The 14,945-nt window shown below is 38.7% G+C and overlaps 1 long non-coding RNA gene across 1 annotated transcript; it reads right to left on the reverse strand.

The window, feature by feature from the left end:
* Positions 1-10,140: 10,140 nt before the first annotated feature.
* LOC122607567 lies at positions 10,141-12,706 on the reverse strand. The gene is made up of 3 exons (XR_006325068.1): positions 12,488-12,706; positions 11,307-11,345; positions 10,141-10,339 (listed from the first exon to the last, which is right to left on the reverse strand). It is a non-coding gene; the product is annotated as an uncharacterized LOC122607567 (long non-coding RNA).
* Positions 12,707-14,945: the final 2,239 nt, after the last annotated feature.

The raw sequence follows: 14,945 nt of genomic DNA on the forward strand, positions 1-14,945 counted from the left end.
GTTATCAATCCCAAAGGACTAGCCAAATAACCATTCAGGACACACTTCGCCATTTAAAAATTTTTTGTCAAGGAAACATTTTGTAGTAAAATTGCTTAATAAGTAATCAATTAAGTGTCAAAAGCAATTTACCACAAGGACGAGTTCACTCAAATTTAAAATTCAATATCGACTTCTATTATCCCGCCAAATTGATAGCACCAGTTTCAAACATGCACATCACAGTTAAGAGCTCAAAAGAGAGACTCAAACCCCTAGATAGAATCCAAAGGCCTACGAGAGGGACATATCAACAAAACTGATAGAAATCTCAATGACAAAACAACAAAAGTGATATACCCGGTAGCTTAAACCTATTTGCCACCCCCCACAATTGAGATGGACAATGCCCTCAATGTCCATATTCGGTCAAACAAAGGTAAATAGGGGTAAGCGACAGAGAAAAATAAAAGCACATACCGGAATGAGGACACATTTCATTTTGAAATAAGTTATCGACTCCGTGTCACAAATGGCACTTCCGAAATAGGAAGGACACTTTGGTTGGCGGGATAAACAACTTGTGCCAAAACGGAAGGTGCGAGAGTAGTGTGTGCATCAAACATAGCAATACAAATATGGCGCTGAACTTACTGCCAGCATACGCACACCATTAAACAATCAACACATTGATGCAATAGAGTATATGAGAAGAAAATCCAAGGGGTTCCCCCCCCCCCCCACACACACACTTGAGTTGCGCTATAGCCATCAGATGTAATAACCTGCTCAAATTCCATCAAAGCAACCCAAAATAGATCAAAGCAATATGCATATCTACTTATTCATGCAACAACTAAAAGAAAAAGAAAAAGAAACAAATACAATGTTCATCACCCCATAGGGTGGATACCAACACAAACAAAGAAAGAAAATAATGTATCAGAGTACAGTAATCCAACAATCAGCATGAATAAATATCAACCCACATATGACCCCATCCCACGGTACCGGATATCTTTCTCGCAACACCCCCACAGTGGAAAGTCACACATCGCTCCTCAAAAATGTCCTTCACCTTATTCAACTCTTTCGTCACCTTCAGAGTTGAATAGAACTCCAAACACAACTCCCTATACACAGGCTCCCGGTTGTTGAACACATTCTACCACATATCGCTCACAACCAACCTATCACCAACCTGAGCTTCTATCTTAAACCACCCATTAATGTCGGCTTGAATGCCGAAATGCTGAGCGGCAATGGGAGTAAGATATCTAGGTGGGCAAACCACCTCCTTGTGGATGGAAAACAACTCATTGAGGAAGTTGTTCTTGTGGGGTTGTTTTACCCTACTAAATTCCAACCACGTATGCTTCTCATTCAATTGCCCTGGCGAAAACTTGAGTGTTGGCGCTTCTACTGCCTCCCGAGAAGCTTTGGCTTGTTTCTAGGCCGACCCGCTCCCTTGGCCCTCCTCGACTTGCTTCCTCTTGTCGGTTCCTGAAGCATCCTTCAAGCAAAAATCATAAGACAAATAAACATGTTAAACGTGGAATACAAACCAGGAACCGTATTGAAAACAAAGAAAAATTCGTTCAGGAGAATGCCCCACTGCGGCGCAGTGGCATCAATACCCCCTCACTGCGGCGTAGTGAGGCTAAGTCCAAAATTGGCCGAGGTATACCACTGTGGCGCAGTGGTCTGAAGCAACCCTCACTGCGGCGCAGTGGAACAAACCCACCACCACTGCGGCGCAGTCACTTGAAGTTCTGGGCAAGTTCATTCTGTTCATCACGAATTTCCAGAAACAGGGAGCAATATTCCAACTAAATATCAATCTTTCAACAATTTATAACTACAAAACCTTCCATTAACCTCCCCCACACTTGTTCATCAAAAAGCCCCAATTTTTTTGAAAAAAAATTAACAAAACCCACCAACCAATTCAACAATTACACCCTAAAAATCAAGGAATCAAAATTAAAAGATAAAAAGGAAAATAAACAAGAAAAACTTACATTCTTTCCCATGGTAGTGATGGATAATTGATAATCTAAGAAGAGAAAGAAAAAGAATGCAAGAATTTGGTGGATAAGGGAGTGATTCTCGGAATCAAAGGTGTTCTTGGGGGTGAGTTTTCGTTTTTGCCTTTTAGAGAAAAAGATAAGAAGGTATTTGAATGTTGAATGTGTGGTGAAATCTTACCTTCTTTCCTTTTTTACTTTAAACACCCGATCCCCTCTGACCAGTCAACACGCCCACTGCGGCACAGTGGGCTAAGGCTTTTCTCACTGCGGCGCAGTGAGGCTTAGAGCAACTGGTGCCGAGCTTTTGGACTGCGGCGCAGTGGGGCGATGATCAAGTTAGGTCGTGGAAACGGACTGCGGCGCAGTCGGTTTTACCACCCCCACTGGGGACTTTTCCAGAAAAATTATTTGTTCGGTTTTAAACACAAACTTACCTCAATCGCTTCACACCACTTCTGAACCTGCACATTCTTAACAAAACAGATTAAACCTATCTAACGAATAAAAATCAAATTGACAAAACAAAATTAAACACGGGTTGCCTCCCGAGAAGCGCTTAATTTATTTACGAGTCGTGAGCTAGACTCGATCACCATTTCAAGTTTGTGAATCAAAAATGGGGATTTCTTCAACCATCCCCTCCTTCTGCTCTTCTTCCAAATACAACTTGAGCCTATGACCATTGACAATGAAATACCCATTTCCATCCCTTTTAAGAAGTTCGACATGACCGGACGGATACACATGTTTAATCACAAAAGGACCTATCCACCTAGAAGATAACTTTGGTTGTTTAATTTTAAATTTCGATAAAAACAACAACACTTTTGCACCAACCTTGAACTCCTTTTTACGGATCCTTTTGTCATGGTAAACTTTGGTTTTTTCTTTATAAAGTCTTGAATTTTCATATGCACCTAATCTAAGCTCATCGAGCTCATGAAGTTGCAACAACCTAAGCTCACCGGCCTCCATCATGTCTAGGTTCAAATTCCTCAACGCCCAATACGCCTTGTGCTCTAATTCAATCGGTAAGTGACAAGTCTTACCATAGAGCAATTTGTATGGCGTAGTGCCAATAGGCGTCTTAAAGGTGGTCCTAAACGCCCACAAGGTGTCATCCAACTTTTTCGACCAAACCTTGGGGTTATCTCCGACTGTTTTCTCTAGAATTCTTTTCAATGCCCTATTGGTGTTTTCCACTTGACCATTGGTCTGTGGGTGATAAGAAGTTGAAAAGTAATGATGAACACCATACTTCTTAAGAACCTTATCCAGTTGATGATTAACAAAATGTGTTCCACAATCACTAATTAAGGCTCTAGGGCAACCAAACCTACTAAACAACTGTTTCAAGAATTCAATGACTACCCTCGCGTCGTTTGTAGGCAAAGCCTTGGCTTCGGCCCACTTAGACATGTAGTCAACAGCAACTAGGATGTACTGAAACTTGTTAGACGGTGGGAATGGTCCCATGAAGTCTATGCCCCAAATATCGAAAACTTCACATACCTGAATTCCTTGCTGTGGCATTTCATCCCTTTTTGTAATGCTTCCTTGGCGTTGGCAAATGTCACAGGTTTCAACCAACGTTTGGGCCTCTTTGAAGATTGTCGGCCAATAGAAACCTGCATCAAAAACCTTTCTACCTGTAACTAACGGACCATAGTGACCTCCGGTTGGCCCGTAATGGTAAGCATCCAAAATCTCTCTAGTTTCAGCTCCCGCAACACATCTTCTGACCATACCATCTGCACAAATTCGAAACAGATATGGATTATCCCATAAATAATGCTTAGCATCCGATATGAGCTTCTTTTTCTGTTGACCTGAGAAATCATTTGGTATTTCACCTGCAACCAAATAATTAACAATGCAGCAAACCAAGGACCTTCATCAAAATTAGAAATTACATTTAAATATTCATCAGGGAAGTTATCCTTAATCTCCCCATCCTGAAGCTCCTCCCGGTTTGGGTCCTCCAACCTGCTCAAGTGATCAGCTGCTAAGTTCTCGGCACCTTTCTTATCCTTGATTTCAATGTCAAATTCTTGCAACAATAGAATCCATCGAATAAGTCTAGGTTTTGCATCTTGCTTAGAAAACAAATACTTCAAAGCAGAGTGGTCAGTGAAAACAACAGTTTTACTTAGTACTAGATATGACCGAAACTTATCAAATGCAAAGACTACCGCAAGTAACTCCTTCTCTGTAGTAGTGTAATTTTGTTGGGCGGGATTCAAGGTTTTACTAACATAGTAAATTGGCTTGAAATGCTTATCATCCCTTTGCCCAAGCACGGCTCCTACAGCATAGTCACTAGCATCGCACATCAGCTCAAACGACAAACTCCAATCAGGTCCAACCATAATGGGGGAGTTGGTCAACTTCTCCTTCAATACCTGAAAAGCACTTAAACAAGATTCATCAAAAACAAAAGGAACGTCCTTTTCCAACAAGTGGGTCATCGGACGAGTAATCTTAGAGAAATCCTTAATGAATCTCCGGTAGAAACCGACATGGCCAAGGAAACTACGTACCCCTTTCACATTGGAAGGCGGGGGTAACTTGGCTATCACATCAATTTTGGCCCTATCAACTTCTATTCCGGCCCTAGACACCTTATGACCTAGAACAATCCCCTCAGTCACCATGAAGTGACACTTCTCCCAATTCAAAACTAGACGAGCCTTTTCACACCTAGTCAACATCTTATCTAGGTTATGCAAACAAGACCTAAAAGAATCCCCGAATACCGAGAAATCATCCATGAAAACCTCCATTGAGGTTTCAAGCATGTCTTGGAAAATAGCTATCATGCACCTTTGGAAGGTGCCCGGGGCATTACACAAGCCAAAAGGCATTCACCGGTAAGCAAAGGTACCAAATGGGCATGTAAAAGTGGTCTTTTCTTGGTCTTTCGGGTCGATGGGTATTTGGAAATACCCGGAGAACCCATCCAAGAAACAAAAATATTCATTACCGGCAAGTCTTTCCAACATATTTTCATTTTCAATGACCGTCATGCCCCCCTTTTTGGGAACACAGTGGACGGGACTTACCCAAGAACTATCGGCTATCGGGAAAATGATCCCTGCATCTAACAGTTTAATCACTTCTTTCTTAACCACCTCCTTCATATTTGGATTAAGCCTCCTTTGTCTCTGGACAACGGGCTTAGCATCATCAACAAAATCTATCCTATGCATGCAAAAATCAGGACTAATACCTGGAATGTCGGTAGTCTTCCAAGCAAAAGCCCGCTTATGAGCTTTGAGCACGGTCAAAAGAAGATTTTTCTCGTCACTCGAAAGTGCGGACGAGATAACAACGGGTAAAGAGGATTTACCTGCCAAGTAAGCATACTCCAAGTGGGCAGGCAATGGCTTGAGCTCCAGATCAGTAGGGGGTACATCAACCGAATTTGGCACCCTTGAGCCTCCGTCAGCAACAACCTTTTCAAAGCTCTCATTTTCTAGAGGTGTCTCATCCATATCAAGCGCCATCACCTCTGCAAACAAATCATCATCACCAATATCTCCAGCTCCTAAGCAAACGAGCTCTTCATCAACTTCCGTTTCCATGAATTCCTGAAATTCTTGATCCAAAGCATCATCAATTACGTCAATCCTGAAACAAGATTCATCAGTCGAGTAAGAATGCTTAATAGATCGTTCAACATTAAACACTATCCAATCCGTACCCACACCCAACGAAATTTCCTTATCTTTCACCCGGATGATAGCATCCGCAGTGTTAAGGAATGGTCTACCTAAAATCAAGGGTACCTTAGTGTCTCCTTCCATTTCTAGGATCACAAAATCAACAAGAAAAACTATATGACCTACTTGGACAGCCATGTTCTCCGCAATCCCAATGGGATACTGAAAAGAGTGGTCGGCTAGTCTTATACTCATACGAGTAGGTCTCAAAATACCGGAAGCCAACTTACTCCAAACCGAGTAAGGCATCAAATTGATACTTGCACCTAAATCTGCTAAAGCCTTACAAGTCAAAGTACGAATGGAACAAGTTATAAGAAAACTCCCTGGATCCTCAAGCTTAGGCAGAATCTGTTGATTCTGCAAGATAGCAGAACACTCAGCATTGAGATATGTCGCCTTTACCTCATCCATCTTTCCTTTGTCTGTAACAAGCTCCTTGATAAATTTCGCATAATTTGGCATTCCCTGTATCAAATCAACTAAAGGCACATTAATATGAACATTTTTTATCATGTTAACAAATTTGTCATATTGTTCCTTCAATTTGGCCTTCCTGAATTGCTGTGGAAATGGAACCTTAGGCTTATATGGCTTAGCCTCGGGTGTCACCGCCGGTTTCGGTGGGGTAACCGGAGTCTTCACAGTCGGTTGATCTTCCATCACAATCTCCTCATCAACATATTCAGCTTCTTCATTTCCTGTATCCTGCACATCTGAAACAATAACATTAGGATTAGGAGGAGGGGCATAGGATCTACCTGTACGAGTAGTAATGGCCTTCGCTTGCTCCTGACGAACAGGCGGTGGAGTGTACTTCTGACCACTGTTGGACCCTTGATTCTGCTTTGGATTCTACTGAGTGTTACTAGGCAAAGCACCCTGGGGCCTAGTTAGAGCAGCCATCCTGCTTTCAAGATCCTTAAAGTTAATATCCTGATTTTTAGCATTCATTTCCACCTTACCATTAATCCTGTCTAACCTCTCACTCAAATCCCTTATATTCTGGATACTTGTGTTTCTCTCACTCTGATTACTCATCATCTGCTTCATCATCTCTCTCAGCTCAGCATTAGGGTCGGTAATAGAAGAGGAAGAACCCGGTCCTTGGCTTTGATTAGTCTCCTGCTGCTGTGGCTGACTTTGATAATTGCTCTTTTGCCACCTGTTACCAGAAAAACGAGAAGTATTAGCAGGAAAAGAAGAGTTATAAGAATTGTTACCTGATGACCGATTCTGAAAACCGGTGTTTCTCTGAAAACCTCCTTGCTGAATCTGAACAAAATTAACATCTTCAGGTCCCCGGTTGGAACACTCTTCTGAATAGTGTGTCTCTCCACAATGATCACATCCATCAGCTAGCACCTTCACATCTCACTGTAGATATCCAAACCTTGATTCCTGATTAGCAAATCCTTTATCCATTCTTGCCGATAAAGCTTGAATCTCATCAATGACACTAGAACTGTTGCTTCCATCGGCTCTTGCGACCTTACTTTGCTTGAATCGGCTCTCATTCTTCACAAACCTCTTATCATCCATGGCCGCATTATCCTTCACCATTCGCTCCAAAATGTCAAAACCTTCATTTGGAGTAATCTTGCTAAAACTTCCACCAAAAGCATATCCCATCTCTCTTTTAGAAGCCTTGGTCAATCCATCAAAGAACAATTCAACATATTTCTCTTTGGTCAATTCATGACCCGGACAATTTCTCAACATTTCTTTATACCGGATCCATGCATCCACCACATCTTCCCCATCTTCTTGCATGAAAGACCTTATCAAGTTTTCCAATTGCCTTTGAGTTCTAACTGAGTAAAACTCACCAATAAAAGCTTCCTTGAGTTGATCCCAAGTTGTAATCGAATTCTCGGGAAGATCATTAAACCAATCTTCGGCATCCCCGGTATGAGTGACAGGAAGGGTTTCAAGTTTCACGGCATTCATTTGGTTTTGGCCATATTGGTAAAGCCTTGCCAACTTCTCAAACCTCTCCAAGTGCTTATATGGATCCCATTTCTTCTTTCCATCAAACTTTTGCTCTTCAATGCTCTTTAGATGATTCGGTTTCAAATTGAAACTTTGATCAACCGCCGGTGTTCTAATAGCGGAACCACGAGCCGAAGGAATATTGCGGGCTCGGTCCCCATATTTGATGTCATTCGGGTCTCTTGGTGGATTGTCACCCATTTCTTCTTTCACAAGTGCAAGCTCAAAGAATTCCTCTAGATAAAACCCTTCTTCGTCCGAATCCGGTGGTGCTGTGAAGTTGATCCTACGTGTAGGTGGAGTTTTCAGTGGACTAAAAAGAGGTCTCCCCGAAGAACGCAAAATCATCAACTATTAAAGTATCCTGCAAAACACAACTAACACCACACGTCAAATGCACCTGTGATGATTCAATAAAACAAGTCTAAATTAATAAAGCAAATAACTTCCTCACGCGTGAGGAAAGATCATACCACTAAATAAACAACTAAATCGGCACACAATCCCCGGCAGCGGCGCCAAAAACTTGATGTGCAAAATCGAGCTTTAAATTTATAAACTAAAACTACCCAAAAACTCACTACTACGCACTCACGGGCAGTGGACCCGATCGTTTGGAATATAGTTGAGAGGTAAGTCTGAGTTCGTTCTCAGGGACTGTGAAATGATTAGTTGCTTGTAAAAAAGGTTGGAAAACGGGTGTTGTTTCAAAATTCCTTTTGACAATTAAATAAATTGGTTTGCAAAATGATTGCATAAATTTAAAAGAACAGTTCAGATAGTATAATTAAAAGTCATCCACCTTGACTTCCCTCGACTTCAAATGTGATTGTATTTAACTAAGGACAAATTCATTAGAATTTAAAGATAGTCGCGACAAGGTTAAGCTACTCACGTGGTACCACCAACCGTGAATAAGTTATCGAATCACCTAACAACTAGTCAAATTACCCAAGCCGGTACCACTAAAACCGAGACAATTCTTCTAACAATTAGTTTTATTGACTATCAAATCATCAATTGAACCTATGTGACAATAACGTGGTACCACCAACCGATATCAATCACGTTTACAAAATTGATCTTTTTTTAAAACGATATTCACTACCATACCATGAACTAGTGATAATTACTTATAAACAAGTAACCGTTTTACAATCACATACACATTCAACTGGTACCACCAACGAAAAATCATATGCAACCAATATCAATATTAATTAATGAAAAGAATTAATATCATCAAGATCACAGAACAACGATAATTAAATAAACCCTTTTGAATTAAAAATATTGCAATCACATTATCCGTCTAGTTTCATCAAGGTGGATGATTAAACAGTTAGCCACTCATGATCAATTCACAATAATGAATAAAATAGAAGAGAAACATGATGTACCAATTGTTCGAGAAAATAAAATGCAAGACAATAAGTAGATACAATCTAGATGGGTGCCTGTGAATCTTCAACGAATCTGCCTAAGAAATAATCTTGATTGGAGGAAGAAGAACCCTTGTAGAACAGCTCCTAGAAAGATTTTTTGATAGTGATTTTCGACTTAGGGTTTTTCTATTTATACTCCTCCAAAATTTGATGCAGAAACAAGGCAGGTCTGATTCCCCCGTGCACCCACCGCGGCGCAGTAAGGTATTGGTCGACCTTGACTTCGGTTGACTACGGCGCAGTATGAATCCACGGCTTCTTTTCTTCTTAAACAGACTGCGGCGAAGTCCTTCTGTTGCCATCCCCACTACGGCGCAGTGGGGCAAATCCCAATAAACTCCGTGGATCTGGGCTGAGTGGGCTAGTGCACCCCCACTGCGGCGCAGTCAAGAGCTTGTACATAAATAACTTATTTCGGTCTCGATTACTTGCTAAGCTCTGCCGTCTCGTCCACTCAAATCAACTCTCATCAATATAACGTACTCCCTGGCCAATAATCACCCGAAAATGTACCAAGTGGACGCGTAACCTGTTTAGAGCCTGTAAACACTAACAAACACCATAAACGAGCCAAATGCATACAAAAACGACTTAAAACATATAGTAAAATGGCCAATAACGATGCGGGTAATGTGTATAAATTAGTCACGTCACTCCCTCAGGTTTAGCAAGCTTGAGCTAGATAATGAATAAAGTGCGAGGCATGGGTAGATTGCAATGAGGATGGCTATAGTTTACCCATAGTGGTTGTCTGCTTTAGACATTTGCTTTATGTTTATATATTAATGACTTGCGTTGACATTGTTGTCGGTTGTTTAATGTTGGACAACCAATGAGTTTCCATTTTGTAACACCCTACTTTGTAAAAATGTGAATTTCCAAAAAATTTTCAATTTAAATATAACTCCATTAATAAAAAGCGGAAACGACTTTTTTAAAATCTCAATTATTCATAATGAAATCATCAAACAACTTTAAATGGTGTTACTATCATCGTATCATCACAATAATAAAAGAAAATCCACAATCAACAATATGAAACGCCAACTGGCATATATGATAAAGAAGTCTTCTTAAATCTACTAACAAATGGGTAACTAAAAGTCATCTTTATTTAACATCAATAGCTACCCCACCTCTCGCAAATCTACTAGCTCCATTAGCGCCTAACCTGAGGCACAACACATTTTCCACAAAACAAGTGTCAGCCTTTTAAAGCTGAGTAAGATAACAGATGATAATAAAAGGATTGCCAATTAAACTCGTTTCAACAAAAACATCTCATGCACATATATAGGCATAATCACATATATCAACAAGTACTACTCAAATAGGAAAATCAAATCCTACAATGTGCCTAGCAATCCTCAATTACTACTTTAGCTCCTTAACAACATAACTACTTAACTCTTTAGCTCCTTAACTACTCAGCTACTCAACTACTCAAGTACTCAAGATTATGTCATTTAGCTACTTAACAACAAAGGTTTTGTGTGTAGGCGGCCATAAGACCTCACAGGGAACCTCACACCCGACATGATGGGTAAACCTTTCGGGGGTCCATCGGCGTCGTTATGGAAAGGCATAACCAATCCATGAGTAATCCGCAAACTACTATAAAGGCCAATCACACCCAACGGAATTACTCAGCTACTTAAAAGATTGACCCCACCGAGAACAGTATACGTCGCCCCCGGATGGGCTACTTAACACAAATGATCCACGCGACCAGATGTGGGTTAAGCATAACACTTGCTACTCAGTGCTCGAGACTTTGCACATAAAGAATGCTACTCAATTCAACTCATCACATTAGCTACTTTAAAATAGTCTCCATTAAGTTTGCTACTTATTTTCACATATCAACATTAGGGCCCTTAACGTGCACGTGACATGACAACTTAATCAAGTCTAGTGTACTATGTGTACAAGTCACAAATAATCATCAACAACCCAATCACAAGCTACATAATCAACAATACAACAATAAACTCGTATCTACTAGCATGCATATACAATGCCCCAATAAACCTCCCATACCCAATATAAGTATGAGATAGTTAACTTCATAAAAGGGAGATTAATTATAAAAACTAAGTTTTATTGTGTCCCCAGGTGTCAAAAGTAAGTTATCTTACCTCAAGTCTTTAGCAATGAGATCCACACTTTAAGGAACACTGCCAACAAATACATTTAACCTGGCTAAATAATTGTACAAAAGCTCATAATAGAATGATTAATATTACTTAAAATTTTTATCGCTATATCCATTAATTTATTGTTGCATTCAACAAATAAAACTCTTAAAGATTGAGTTATCAAATATGCAGATGTGTGTAACGATTTGCGTCTCCGTTATGATTATTATACACTAATTAAAAACGTCACAATAAAATTGTCACTATATAACTCTACATCTTTGCCATGAGCACGTGAGAATGTAGTCCCCAAATGCTGTAAATTTATCCTTACAGTACATAAGAATAAATCATCTTTTAAAATGATAATCACAATTGACTATTTTAATTAAATAAATAGAACTCATCCAGCATGGTGCATGGAGTCTTGCTTATTCACAAGTCCATCAACTTTTCCTTCAATTTTGTTTGATGACATAACATGTACTACATATACAATTAGCTCAAAACTTCTTACTTCATACTTCATTTTAACCATCTTGTTGTTACTACTACTACTAGTATACACTTTCTACTATATATTAACTCTACGACTTAGATTAGTTGTAGCAATTTCACCCCCTTTCTTTGAAGACATTAACCATCCATATACTTATAATTGTATAAAACATATACATCACTATATTACAGGTTCTAATTAATAGAAGACAACTACATACTAGTTACAAAGTCGCGAATCCATTAGTCTATATATAACGGTCTAGTACAAGGACATATAGTATCACTACGTAAAACTTAGCTCAATTTAATTTTAAGGATCGACTAGATTTAAACTAGCCAGAACTACATCTTCGTCTTCTTCATCTCATCATACAAAACTCCATTAACATATTTGTTAGCTTTCCATGTTTTTTACATATAAAGAAGATAATATGATAATAAATATATTGTTTAATTATTTATCCTAGTTTAGCGTAACTCTAAATATTAAGGATCGATCAGCTTTTTCATCCACTATAATAATAATATGGACGTCAACGAACTCGTCACGGAAACATGAGTAATTACACGGTTACATAGCTTTGGTTCGTAGTAAATAGTCATATCACCAGAAACTCGACGATATTTATTTTTTCCCTACTAATATGGCGATATACAAACAATACAAACAGGAAACATACCTTCGATTTATAAAAACCTAGTCGGAACCGAAATCAAAAACAAGTCTTGCGATCCTTCGTCTAGCCTTTCTCTATGTTTCTCAACTCGGGTTGGAACTTAGTGTGCTATGAAAAACCGAATCAAGTATCTCGACAAAACCCAAGGGCGGCGAGGCCACAACTTTTCCGTTTCCTCCTTTGCGTAGAGACTCTTAGGTTGCGTTTAGGGTTTTAAGTTTTGTTTTTCTGAGTATCTAAAGGTCGGATCGATCTAGGGAGAGTATTATTAATTTGTTTATTATTTGGGCCAATAACCGACATGGCCATGGTGATTGTTTGGGCCGACCTAGAGATATAGCTTTATGGCTATCACATTGACTTATTTTTTTGTTTATTGTTTTCATAGTTCGACTTCTTAAATTATTTTGACACCCACTGTACTTCAAATTTTCAATTAACATTAAGATAAGAATATTTGTTACATAACTCAGGTGTTTATGATACTTACTATCTTAGATGCAATGCATATATATTGAATGAATGTTACGTACACACAAAGCACATAAATAGTGATGAATAATAATTAACTAAAAGAAAATTAATGAAACTATAGAAAAGTTTTAGGATGTTACACATTTGAACTTTTGATGACATTGCTACTAACACCAAATAATAAATGAACCAAACAGATTCTTTTGGTTTGGTCTTTTAAAGTTTACTTCCGCTTTCTTTGACACCGTTAGGCGAAGTTTTTGGAAATCTATATTTTTAAACGACATGTGTTACAGGTAATATTTATAAAAGATGAATAAAATGTTAAAATATTTGAAAGGTTGAGTTAGTAGGTAATGTTCAAGTTCTGTCGAGTTTTGTGAACTCTAAGGTATTAATCGAATCTTCGATGCATTAAGCATTCTAATGGGACATGTTTATAGGTGTTTAGGCCTGAGTTATGAACATAAATGAGTGAGTATTGTTTAGCTCGTTTAATGGTCGCTAAATGATGGTAGTCGGGAATACTTGCTTTACACGGTAGCTTAGTTTTCTTCAAGGTAAGATACACAACTTTGTCACGCTGAGTATAAATTGCTATAAGATGATATGTATTGATATGAGATGCCATGAGATGATATGTATTGTTATGAGATGCTATGGGATGATATGTATTGTTATGAAATGATATGTATTGCTTTGAGATCATATGTATTGCTATGAGATCATATGTATTGATATGAAATACTTTGAGATGTTTTGAGATGTGGTTATGGTGGAGGATTATATTGATGACGACGGTCATATGGAAAATGGTGATTGGCAACGGTGAGTGGCGATGTAAGATGGTGTTGACGACGATAATGAACCTTAGAGAACACCAAATCGGCGGCCCATGTGGTGGTGGTGATGTATTGGAGTGATGATGAACCCTATAAACCCACCTGATAGCAGCTGTCGTGTTGGGTAACCCTAGAAACCCACCTGTATCCATGGGGTGGTGATGATGCATCGCGGCTGAACCAACCTAGGTGATAACTTACACTTGCTGAAGAAGATGGCAGTGTTGATGAAAAATCCGGAGATGATGTTTTGTGTGTTGCAGGAGAAAGGGGAAGCATTTTTGGCGTAGTTACGGTATGTAGAGAGAATAAAAAAAATGCCAAGGGTAAATATGGTATTTCAAAGATAAAATTATTTAATAGGGGAGGGGGGCTTTTGCTTTATCGAGTAGAGAAGATACACAAAATATACGTAATACAATAATTATCTCATATTATCTCTGTCTATTCTTCTCATTTTTTTCTTTATCTATATTATTGTTGTTGTTTGATTGTGGATTTGTGATAAAAATTCATAACATGTTTATACTTGTTAAGGCATTCTTGTTTCAAATATTACCAATTATTTTTAGATTCTTAGACGTTTCGTTTATTAACATCATAGTGCATTTAAGTTATATATTACTTGCCATTCGCTTGTGTTCATTTGCATTAATTTGTGTTCGTTTATGAACACAATCTATGTTAAGTTACATATTCTTGAAGCTTTTTTAATTTAAAAACAAACGGAAATGAACTAGTCTCGTTCATATATGTTCGTTTCATAATTGTCTTATTCACAATGTCACATAATGTGCAAACATGTACATCTATTAAAAATACAATCAAGAAAAAGATATACTCGTTATAAAAGGGAAGCAACCTTTAGGGCACTCCGGCTCTTTGGTTTGGTCTTGTGAGATTAATCCTGCTAGTTCTTCTTTCTAAGCCAATTTGGAAGTCATTGAACTCATAGAAACTGATTAAAGCTTGAATATGTATCCAGACTATAAGGGAGGATACTAGGCAGTTGAGTGAGAGGCTGGATAGGATTAATGGTAAAGTGGAGATGGGTAATGAGGTTGATTATTTATGATTGACTTAAAAGAGAATATGAGGATGCCGAGTGATATGAAATTTCCTGAGCAATATAGAAATAAGAGCCT

Source organism: Erigeron canadensis, chromosome 1 (genome assembly GCF_010389155.1).
Source record: "Erigeron canadensis isolate Cc75 chromosome 1, C_canadensis_v1, whole genome shotgun sequence".
In the NCBI taxonomy this organism is placed as follows: domain Eukaryota; kingdom Viridiplantae; phylum Streptophyta; class Magnoliopsida; order Asterales; family Asteraceae; genus Erigeron; species Erigeron canadensis.